The following is a 12,463-nucleotide window of genomic DNA, read 5'->3' as shown; positions in this document are numbered from 1 at the left end:
ACCTCGTCCAATAAACAGCCAATCAATCAATCAATCAATCAATCAATCAATCAATCTCATGCTAAATCATATCCTGAACGTCGTAATTCCTCTACCCAGTTCTTTTTAATTGCAGAGATTGGTCGTTAAGTTGAGTTGTGTGTAAAGAAAGTACACAGATGTTCTTAACAGTGCATACGAATATCATCATAGCCTCTGTGGCTCCGCGGCTGCGAAAGAGAACAATGGTGGACGCAGTAAAATACAAAAATTCATGAGCTCCTCCACTTTGTGAAGAAAGACGAGGAGCGAAGCTGTGGTGTGCTTTATCTCAAGCGACGCATCTACACTCTTAGCCAAAATGGGAGAAAATAAGACTAACTGCAGCAATTACGCCTCGCGAGGAACATTTAGTCCCCAAAAGACCAAACGCGCCAAGATTAGGGCCGTGTGCAAAATGAAGGGACCAAACGTTGGTCCCTCGACGCGAATGGGACCAACGGAAAGACTAACAGCGCCCTTTGCTCCCGCAACGTTGCTGTTGCTCCCCCTGTCGGGGGCCCTCCGACTTGTTTCTACTTCGGCGGCCAGCGGGGACGGACGTGCGAAAGGTGAGCTGCGGCGGCGACGGCTTTTCCCCATTCGCCCTTTTTTTGAAGTTCGTGAGCTTGCATCTTAGCGTCAGAGTGGCAGCTATTTTTTAAAACCAACGCCAGTCGATTCGCTGTGCGTTACTGCCGACGGCGACCTAATTTTTATTTGTTTCGGTCAATATTTACCCAATTTTTTGGTTAACCCTAAAATAGTAAAAATGCAATTTCTCTTTAAACAAGTGGCCCAACCGCATAAATAACCGTCCCAGCAGGAGCAGCGTACAAAAAGGAAGCTAACCGCTAACTTCTTTTCTTTTGAAAATGCAGTTTTAATACATTACATTTATAGCCAGAAATGTCAAAGCGTGGTTAACACGTGGCCGAGAATCTTGAAGGGCTCTAACTTTTTAGGCAAACATATGAACACTAAAATAACAACATGGTGCTGTTAGGACACAAGAATTACTCGCAGACATATTACATTTTAAATGAAAACGTGATATTTTAAGCAGGAAAATTACAAGAAGTCTGGCAGAACACCGGAACTGCAACGGACGCGTACACTCTGAGGCTGAGTAGGGCAAAAATAGTTGCACCCTCGTAACCGCAACTACGTCCAGAATAAAACTAGACAAAAACGGTTGAAATCTGATGTAAATTGGCTGAGTAAGGCATTTTTTTCCATAATTTGCGGGTAATCTGCCGGACCACAGCAGAACGGCAAAATGAAGTCTTCCTCGAAGGCGCGGTCTGACCGCCGTAATAAAAATCCTCTAACAAAATCGTAGAATCTTTATGTATCTCACGACAGGGTTTTTTTTTTTTTTTGAGAATACAGTGTCATCTAATGGCCCCTTTTCCAGTACCGGCCCTCCTTGTGGCCGCCATGGCGAACCTAACTGCCAGTAACGCCCCGCCCTCGCCCTCCCCCCCCCCCCCCCCCCCCCCCCCAATAAAAAAAATTGTTTGGCTTTCGGGGAACTCGTTCACGAAACATTCTCGTCCTGCAGTCCTTCCCGCACCCACCCGTCACCCGTGCCTTTCACATGAATTTCACAGTAGCAGGCGCACGCTCGCGTGACTCATCTAACTTGGCCGAAAGCTTCCTTCACTTTTTTTTCATTTTCGTTGCTCCCTCACTGGTAGCCAAGCGCTCGCAGCGTGGTCAGCCTCAAACATTTTTGCCCCTTTTCTTTGAAAGCCTTTTTTTGTGTGCACGTACGAACTCACTGTGAACTGTCCGCAAAGAGGAAATAAAAACGTGCAGCCATAGCCACTCCCCATGCAGAAAGCTGAGAGGACGCCGTTTTGTTTGTTTCGCCCGAGGCTATTTCTTAAACATTGTTAAATTTATTAAACATTGAGAAAATTTGGCTCTTAATACATTTTTGAAATAAAAACGCATTCTTCGACACCGACATCACAGCCAGAAATCAATAATGACCTTGTTCTATACAAACCCGCAGCACCAGCGCAGGAAAGCAGGTTTTCTTCCAATAATTAAATATTTCTTCTTGTTTTCTTTTTATTTTTGATTGCAGTCAAACCATTTTGATTTAGAGCTGGTGCTGACAGGAAGCGTCTCTTTCCCTACATGTCTTGTGAAAGAGGGGGAAGAGGCCCTTGTTTCGTGCTACGTAAGGCTCTGAGAATGATAGCGAACCTGCATGCGAGAAATGAGCAATCTTTCTATTTTCTGTTGCCCTTATACAGTGGTTCAATGCGTTGAGTGAGGGAGCATGATTCCCCAGGTTCTATTGCTGGTTTGAGTGGCGTCTTTTCTGCTGGAGTCGGTGAGTTTCGCTTGTTAACTACCGTGGCCATGGTCTTAATTAATCCGTAGTCTTATACTCAGTGCAATTCACAGGCCACATTTGGCTGCACTACATAAAGCGTTGATTTTGCTTCCTTTTGCTTTTTGAGGTATTTTTTGCGGATGCTTGTCAGGGCTGCTGGAAACTGCGTTTTTCTAAATTTTGCGTCCTACCATGAATAACACTTGTTTTGTTGCCCTATTTATTTCCTGCAGGAGCGTGACGACATACGCCCATTGCCGACAGCGTCACGGAGGATGGCTGTCTCCTCTCAACGGACAAGTACCTCAAGACAAGTGGAGCACGCTTGCGCCAAGGACAGCAGCCATGTATACTCGAAATAGCCCAATACTGGGCACATCGCCTCAATAAGGTGTGCCGTACAGGCCTTCGAAATAGAGACTCCAACGTCAAGAGTAGAGTACGGTTTACTTTTGTTGTGTATGTTGCTCACACAGTGTTGCAATAAAAAGCTTGAAAGTAACATTTTCTTTGTCGTGAGTACTTTGCCGTGAACAAGTGGCCAAGAAATACTGCTTCTGGTCTCTTGTGTTTACTCCTGCCTTCTGAATTGTCGGTCTAATGGAACGACAGTCACTCATGGAGTACTTGCATGAGCCAGCACATCGTCTTTTAGTATGCACGGTTAATCCGGAGGGGAGCATTTGCAGGGATGAACATTTAGTCTTGAAAGCATCAACTGGTCTAGGGGGAGTAATGGGAAAGATTAACGATTGATACTCAGAGGACCAACGGTTGGTCTCCAGTCGACTAACAGGGGTGACTAACAGTTGATCTGCAAGGGACCAACAGTTAGTCTTTATGGCGGACCAACAGTTGAACCATCGAGGGACTAAGTGTAAAGGGACTAACAGTTGGTACCCTTGCCGTTAGTCCCAAAAAGGACTAATTCTAGTGGCAACGCAGTTAGTCCCCAAAAGGACTAACTCCGATGCCCCGTTAGTCCTTTTTGGCTAAGAGTGTAGGCGCGCAACTAAAGGCGTTAGTTTGTAATTAGCGATACTTCCTATTAAATTAGCTGGATGAAACATGCAAAGACTAAAGTTTTATTTCAGAGGACAAACATGGGGCTGGGCCGTTTCCCTGCCGTAGAAGGCCAGGTATTGAGAGTAGACGGAAATTCCACAATATTTACCACTCCATCGTGCACTACTTAGTAAATAGAAGTAGATGAAACTTGGCGTAATGTTAGAGCCGTCTTAGCGGCTAATTACCATTTAATTTGTTTCGAGATTGTTTTAATAAAAGAATAGTCTCAGCCGTTTTCTGTAACCATACTCTCTTTCTGTAACCAGACATAAAACGGGAATTCTGTAACGTTTGCTACTTCACCGTGAGCTACCCAAATATGCCAAGTAAATGAAACTCGGATGAATGATATAGCCGTCTTAGCGGCCCATTTTAGCGTAATTTTTTCCAAGATGCGTACATTAGGTTGAGAGGTACAGATCATTCTCGAGATACTGGAGACGAAATTTTTATCTTGTAGACGCGACGCTACGCCAGTAGAAAGATGGACATCGAGTACCGCCGGGGGATAGCTATATACCGCTTCACTGTAAAGGAATCATGATTCTTGAAATGCAGCAATGTTTATTTAACTCCTACCTGAAGGACAAAATAAGACAACACGTAATACAAACTGAGACGCCACCGTAAAGAAAAAACAAAGAGCAGGCAGTCCTTGCGAAAAAAAAAAGTAAAATGGGCATCGTGGCCTCCACCAGCGTATTCGTGAATGCATTGGCCACATACTTCGCAGTGCACCCAGACCGAGCCTGGCGCTGTTTTCCATCAGAGCATGTGCAACACAAACACTGTGTTTTCCGGCGGTTGGCTGTCTTTACAAATGTTCCGGCTGCATGATTGAATGCCAGCCAAGTGAACCCGCCATTTTTCATATCTCATTGAATAGATGCACTAGTCTGTTTGCCTTCCGAAACAAAAAAAACCGTGTATTTCGCATTTTTGTGGCTTAGCCCGAAGGGAGCTCTTGCTATGCTTACAATGCGATATCCACTCATTTTTAGCGTTCCGCAGTAAGAACCCTGTCGCTCTGACACAAACTGTGTTTTCAGTAAGAGCACGAAAAGAAGGAGGTACACTTTTGTTAGGGGAGAAGGCTCCAGGCCCATTCAGAGATAGGGGTAGAGAGGGGCGGTCGGATCGCTGGTGGATTTATGACAACAAAATGAATATGTGTTCCCGACTCTGTTTGAATAGACTTGCAGTGCAGCGTTGCTGTGCGAGTCATTAGGCACACGGAAAAACGCAGCAGCCACGCACAGTTAGTGAATATCCTTCGCTACGTTTCATATGTAGCGCTCTTGTGTCTTCTGTGCCCTGTGCAACTCGGTCCGTATTTTGTGTAAGTCTATTCATAATCGGCGAGAAGAAAACCAAACTTAGCAATGTCATTACACTATGATTTATACAGCGCCACATTTTGCCTCAGGTAGTACTTTTTTTAAATTCATGTAATTCTTCCGTCGTACCAAGAAATGATAAAGGCTGAAAGAAAATCGGAGGGTACCTACGCAAGTTGTTAAGAGTTGCGAATCCGAAAGCCTTAATGTCCATTTTAACGCCACTCAGTGCTCACTAGTGTTATGCAGTGCGGGCAATGTTGTGGAGTAATGTATTTTTTAGAGATTCTAAGCATATTGGCTGTAGACCAAAATCCTTTGTGTGGTATCTGTGAGAATTCTGCTGCCGCGCAGAGTGTCCTGTCTTTTTGGTGACTGTTTCGCCACTGGGAGAGGACCACGCGGGGAGGGCTGCATGGCGTGCATCAGCGACAGCCGCAACATCGGTATTCCAAGTGGCTGTGCATACGTCCAGGCGTTGCGTAGCGGCGCGATTCTTTTCTTGTGCGCTATTATTGCGATGCACTGCACGCGCCCTTACGAAACGCTTCGCAGTCACGTGAGTTTCGGAGCCGTCCGCTGCCACCAATGCTGATGCCGTCTTTTTTAACTCACCTCGACCGTTTAATGTTTTCGCAATAAAAACTTTGCCCCTCAACTGCGGCTGATATACAAATCTACAGATAGAATACTTACGTTGATTCACTACAGCAATTCCTGATTCCGCTGCGGGCCTCCGAAAAGACCGAAATGTAAAATTTTGCACTCCCTCAATGAAGTGGCAACTCACATACCACTACTGATATTTTTTCCCAATATGATTTTTATCTCAATAGAAGCGCGACACTGAAGACGCAGCACGGCTAAAGCTTTTTTGGTGAATCGTTTAGATAACACATGGCGTCAGGTGAAATACTAATTAAGTAAATTTTCCCCACCTTACACTATAAAAAGTGAACTGCACTCGTATCGTTTACCCGGGTAGGATTTATATGAACTGTACTACGCATCCTTACCAGCTTTGCATTGATTTGTTTTTCGTATTATTAGATTGTAAGTTTATCGTGCACAACCCAGGCATGCTTTGTGTTGCTGGCGGGCTCCCACAAATGACCAAACAATAAAGCGACAATATGCGTACACTCTAATACAACACTGCGGTTCAGTTTCATCGCTCTATTCACCATTCCATGCAGCCAAGAATAAAACTTCCGAAGATATAATGTCGAGCATACAATCTGACTTAAGAGAACGAGTTCTACATAGCGCACTGCCACAGCGCAGGTGGCATTATTTAGTCAAATATTCTTCGCGTTGATGTCGCGCGCTAAATTTGCTTTGTTTGCGGCATGAATTGATCACACCAGTGCATTGGGTGTCGCGGAAAGCGAGGAAGCAAAAAAGCCATGCAGCCGGTCACCCGATCGCTCGGGTGGTGGTGGTGGTTCCAGTGAAATGGCGCGTACCATCGCTCGGGTGAACTCGAGCAACTGCCACGAGCGCCAGGAGCGAGCCATGCCCGTGCCCGTGAGCCCGTGCGAGCCACCTCTTCATTATCATCAACACACTTCCCCTGCCGCCAAAATGTGAAGGTCCAGTACGAGGAAGAAACTAGTAGGCGGTAGCGGAACACAGTAAATGCGCTGATGTCGTATATACAAAACGGATGGTCGGGGGCCGCACTACGACGTTCAGGTAGAGCACGGCGACAAGAATGCAGACGCCAAAGGGAAGTAAAAGTATTTGTAGACTTAACAAAACTTGTTGAGCTAGTTGGTTCATGCTTACTGGAAAGAATAAAATGGGCGCTAAGAGATGAAGACGAAGTAGACACAATGAACACATACAGTCACCTCTATGTGTTCATTGGGTCTTCGTCTTCGCCTCTTTAGCGCCAATTTTATTCTTTCAAGTATTTGTAGAGCTTGTCAGAGTAAACATCCCTCCCCGCACAGCGAGTCCGCCACAAAATTATGCTCAGGTAAAGGAAGGAGGACACAGTCTTCTCAAAATTCCGGGTAAAATTATCTCCAGTGACGAGACGTACAAAATATAGAGAAAATGGCGCTTCGCGATCAACGATGGAATGTTCGATTCGGAGGCCGCCGGCACTAACAGCATCATGTTGGTAGGGCAGCCGCTGGTTCATGTTTCTGGAGATGTAGTATGGCTTCGGAAGTCGCTTCTTCACTAGGGTCACTCCAGAAGCAAAGTCCTAAATATGAATGAAAGATGAGAGTTTCGCCAAGGCCGTGTCAACGGACGGCTGCTTCGACAAGTTCACACTGGCCTTGAAGGCACTGCACACCTAGAGTGCGTACGAGATGTCGGTGTTCCCAAACAGGACAAAGATGAGCCCTCAATGACATCATGTGGTAGACTTCCCGTTGGAGAATGCGGTTCTTTATTTCTAAGTTGCGGAAGTTTGAGGGCCATAGGAACGTCAGAATCACCGCGCTAGTCCACCGTGACTTCGCTCACCAGTCGCAAACCTATGTAGTCCAGCCAGCTGTTGATGATGTGCTGCCGCCTGGTCACCCAAACACTAGCCGTAGCAGGAACAGGCCGTTCACCGTTATCGCTTTCAGGGTGGTTTCCTCCGCCTGCTGAACTTTGTTGCCGCAATATTCATTAACTGCTGGGGACTCCTTGCTGTGCTCATTGTATATCTTGGAATGGCTGGTGGCGTATTTTGCTCGTCCGTATGCAGAGAATCCCCGTCATAGTGTTAATGGGGCGATGCCCGGTGCCTCAATCACCACCCAGGACACCTCTTGGTACGACGTAGCCTCCGGGATCATGCGGGAATTCGCCCTGATGGGACCGTGGTCTTCGACTGACGAGCTCAGACATGCGTCCGTGGCAGAGACCTGGTTATTAGCGCAGGGAGGCATGTCTGGTCACAGGTGAGCAGTCGTCATCTGCATGGATCATGATCGTGAGCTGAGCTACTTTTCCTCAGGAACGATGATCGTGGCAGTTTATGGTGGGGCTTCCAGAAGCTTTCCAGAGGACCGGCAAGCGCAGCCATCGAAGCTTCCCGGTTCCAGTTCACGAGTCCGCCGGCACAGAGTTCTTTTGGAGGTTCATGTGTTCCGATTGTCCAGCTCGTTGCGTCGATCAAAGGCAGAGATTCGCAGAAGCGTAAACGTCGGAAGGGAATCGAGCGCCGGGAGCAGCACGGCCCCCATCGTGAAGGAGGGAACGGCGCCCGCTCGCGCAAGGAACCCCTCCGAGCGACAGCGGCGTCCGAACCGCCGGAGAACTTCAAGCTAGGCAGATCCGGGTCGGCCGCATCATTATACGTCGGGGTCGCGGGGTCCGTGGAGAGCCCGGTGCCCTCGTCCTCTGCGAAGACGATCGCTAGGAGGGCTGCTGGGTGCATTCAGTTGTTCCTCAATGGAATATGTCGCGAGCTCCGCCAGTTGTTTTAGGCGATCAGAATCCCCGCCAGCTGTGCGGACGTGTAGGTCGCACGCCCGCGGCTCACACGCAGAGTGCACGTTCGCCACCTTGTCGGCCTCCACGGTTATCTTGCTGTCACCGGGGAGCGCCGCGGTCTTGCCAGGTCTTGCCGTGCAGGGTGACGGTGAAGTCATCGCTTGGCGCTCCGGTACGCTTAGCAGAAAATGGGGACGTAACCGTGCAGGGTCTGGCGAAATAGATCTGCGTGCGGATCAAAATGACCGTTTCCTCTTACTCATAGCTCGTGAACAAGACTGCTTCTAATTCATTAAGATCGGCTGTGTCCTGGACGCGCTCATCAAAGTCCTTCATTTCTCGTACTTGCTGTTGACGGCGTGCAGGTGCGAGCGGATCTGGTCGGTCGGTGTGCCTGGATCCTGTAGCAGCGATTGAATGGCAGCTACGCCCCTTGGGACGGCTCCTCTCACAGAGTCACAGCGGCGGCGTAGCTCCTCCATTGCAGACGACTGCGAAGCCGGGCGACCGGGTGGCTTCGGTACGAGCACGAGCGGCGAGCAGCGTTCGAGGGCGAGGCTTCCCGAATCATATGGTTTAACGGGCCGAGAATGTCGCGAAAAGCGACAAAGAAAAGGAGCCACAAAGCTGGTCACCCGATCCCTCCGGTGAACACGAGCAACTGCCACAAGCGCGAGGAGCACGCTATGCCCATGCCCCCGTGCCCGTGCGAGCCACCTCTTTATTATCATCAACACTGGGGTGAAGCTGAACCACAGCATTGCCCTATAGTGTGCGAGTAAGGGAGCCTGCACACTTGAAGCAATCTTCTGTGCTCTCTTCCCTTCATGATTGGTTCGGGTAGGTGTTCAGGGATAACAGTAGACGCACCCATTCCTCATAATATTGCCAATCTACTGAAAAATAGACCTGACTATGGTATAGGATCTACTTTCCCTGGGCATAAGCTTGCGGCAATAAATCGCAGCAGGCAAAGTTCCGTATAAGAGACAGGAGTGACGCTACTCGAACGTGTAGACAGCTTTGTGAAATCTGTTTTCGTCAAGAAAACTCATGATGCAAAAAACTTCTAAATAATTTAGTCGCATATTTAACGGGCAATGGCCTTTGCTTGGTACAAGCAGACAGAGATGGACGCTTTGTCGCGTTACCGCAAATGGTGCATAAAAAATCCAACCGGACATTAAACAACAGCTTCACGGCGATCACAGCGAGTTCACAAAAAGCTAGGGTAGCTGACCTCTGAAAAAGTTTAAATCTCGAAAGTATAGCCAGTGAAATAAAGAGATAGGCGACTCTCACCGTCTCTTTCATTGCCAAATCCTGCAAGCCCAAGGTTCCGTTTAGGATGATATTAAGTGAACGCGGTACCTGGCCGCGAAATGTTAGTCAGTTTCTTTTACGGGCGCCCTTTACTTCTTACAGTTTCTTTTACGGGGACTCTAGATAAAGGACCCTTTGTATACGTAAAGCTCTGAAGATACTTTTACGTTTATTGAAGGAAACGAATGCTCAGGCCTTGCCTGTTATGTGTATGTAGATGACTTACTCTATTTCGTCTCACTGGAGATCCCTTACACCGCGATGAAAGCAAGCGTAAAAGAAAACGGCATGACTTCTTTTCAAAATGCCCCGGAGTTGACGGAAAAGGGTTTTTTAACACTTTGGGAGGTACACCTAAGCAATACTTTGATTTAATTTGACGAGCACCATTTCTTCCAGGATAAAGAAATCTGCAGTGGGCCATACGTGGTTACATTGCTATGCAATATTTTTTCCCTTCCGATATTGACCAAATGATTTGACGTGGTTTTATTGACGAACTTGAAGAACGTATTATATACATTCATCGTTTTTTTTTCGTTTTACAAGGCATGAATAGTCAATGGCAAACCAGGGCACGGTAGATGTAATAGTGAAGCAATTAAAGCCCGCGGAAAAGGCCCATCGTTCGCACATTAGCTGGCGCAAGGTAACGTGTTGCAGTCTTTAGATTCCTATTTGTGGTTTTCGTATTGGCAGACGTGTAGGATTTCTACTCCAACGGCACGAAAGAAACTGTTGCCGTACCATTGTGTCCAGTCAAAGCATGTCACGAGATGTATTTCTATATCCTGCCTTGATCCGGCTCCGCGGAAGCCGTGCAAAGACTGCATGAGGCTTTTGCGAAACAAATGGAAAGACTGTTGTTTGCAGGGTTCCCTGAATTGGTATTAACGGCTGTGGCTCAAGCTCTGCTTTGAAAACTGCGAGGCCGCGCCGACAGGAAAAGGGCAGATAATGTAAGCACACGTCCAGAAAATTTCAAGTTGTACGACATGTACAAAATTTCTCTAATATCTTCAAAAATATATCCAGTACTATTTCGTTTTCAACGCCAATGGGTAATTGTATGACGTCTGAAGTGCACGGCCTGCCGCTGTCTTGCCGAAGGTCAAACACAGTGCAAGCTGTACTTTTCATTATTGATCCTTAGAGGGAGCATGCGCAGTTCAAAAAAGGTTGATGGCGCCCATCTCTTCAACCGATCTTTTGCGAAGCCAAGATTTTAGTTTCGAGCCAGAACAAGACAGCTCGGGAATTTTCTGAGGCGCATCAGACAAAGGAAAAGAAGATTTATTGTGTCAGCGACACCTTCAACTCTCTTTACAAGTCAGAGATACGTTTTTTGGATGCAGCACTGTCATAACTTGATAAGTCGCCGTGCCTGGTTTTGTGCTCGGCGCGTCTGCCCGTCGCCTGTTCTATATAAGTAGTTGCAGTCCAGTGCCATAAATCAGCGCTGATAAGCGCTTGTCCTCTCACCTCTCCTAGGGGTGTTAGCGTTGTTATAGCGAAAATCATGTCATTTAGATTGATTGATTGATTGATTGATTGATTGATTGATTGATTGATTGATTGATTGATTGATTGATTGATTGATTGATTGATTGATTGATTGATTGATTGATTGATTGCGGGGTTTAACGCGCCGAAGCTGCAACTGGGTAAAGGTAAAAGGCGCGGTAAAGTGGAGGGCTCCGGATTAATTTCGACACCTGGGGATATTTAACATACGTTGAAATCCCGACCGACACACGCGTTTTCACTTTTCACCTCCTTAAGAAAAGCAGCCACTACGGCCGAGATCGAACCCACGTCGTTGGGCTCAGCGGCACGATGCGTCATCCACTGAGCCACCGCTGCGGGTATATATTTACTTATTTATTTATTTACAGCGAAGCTGTTTAGCAAGTCGTTATTTTGCATGTGTGCAGTTTAAACTATCCAGAAAACGCCGAACGCAGTGAGAGCGCGCAGTGAGCGCGTGCCTCGCAGCGACCGCCCAGCGTCCCGGACACACGTTTGTCAAGCCGAGCATACCCCCTTGGGGAAATTGGCCAAGATTGCGGCGACCGCCCGGCAGTTACAAAGACCAAGAAAATGACGAGCGCTCATGTGTGCGTGCCTCCCGGCGACCGCCCAGCGTCTCCGATTCACCCTTGCCAAGCCAAGCATGTCCATTTAGGGAGATTGGCCAAGAGTGGCAAAAAAAAAAAAAAAAAAAACTCCAGCGTTCGCTGTAAACGTGGCAACACTTGCTCGGAACGAGAAAGACACGTCATAGCGTATGCCCCTTCAAGTTGATGTCCAATGATTATCACTTCCAAAAAAAATGAAGGAGGCTTACACTTAAAGCAACAATGATGGAGTAAGCTCTTTGCGGCAGCGAAGAAGGAGCAAATCAGCTACCATCGTGGACTTAAACCATCGTGATGGTCGTGAAAGTTGCATACAGCTCCGCTACCTTCATGTCTTACGCGCTAGTGCGAGCTTCCTTCATTGTTTTTGTTTATTTATTTATTTATTTATTTAAGCTAAAATGGTCGATTGGGCGACTTGGTACATTATACTTAGCAACAGCGCAAACAACAGGACAAACAAGAAGAGAAGAGTACACAAACACTGATTGATTGATTGATTGATTGATTGATTGATTGATTGATTGATTGATTGATTGATTGATTGATTGATTGATTGATTGATTGATTGATTGATTGATTGATTGATTGATTGATTGATTGATTGATTGAAAACAAGATGGTATGCTTCACAAACACACATAAAACCATAACACCTACGGGTCTATCGTAATGCATTCTGATCAGCGCAAAGATTTCGTACTGCATTCCGATCAGCGTAAAGATTTCTTACGTGTGCCGTTACAGTTTGCATCTTCTGTGAAATACCTGTCTTCATTTAGACATAC

At 46.9% G+C, this 12,463-nt stretch overlaps 1 long non-coding RNA gene across 1 annotated transcript; it reads left to right on the top strand.

Moving 5' to 3' along the window:
* Positions 1–348: 348 nt before the first annotated feature.
* Positions 349–2,870, top strand: LOC144170036 (uncharacterized). The gene is made up of 2 exons (XR_013322554.1): positions 349–590; positions 2,602–2,870. It is a non-coding gene; the product is annotated as an uncharacterized LOC144170036 (long non-coding RNA).
* Positions 2,871–12,463: the final 9,593 nt, after the last annotated feature.

The sequence above is a fragment of the Haemaphysalis longicornis genome, unplaced genomic scaffold, assembly GCF_048455015.1.
Source record: "Haemaphysalis longicornis isolate Haplotype H1 unplaced genomic scaffold, Haemaphysalis longicornis Haplotype H1 scaffold_1, whole genome shotgun sequence".
NCBI classification, from domain to species: Eukaryota; Metazoa; Arthropoda; class Arachnida; order Ixodida; family Ixodidae; genus Haemaphysalis; species Haemaphysalis longicornis.
This window is presented reverse-complemented; position numbering and strand designations above follow the sequence as displayed.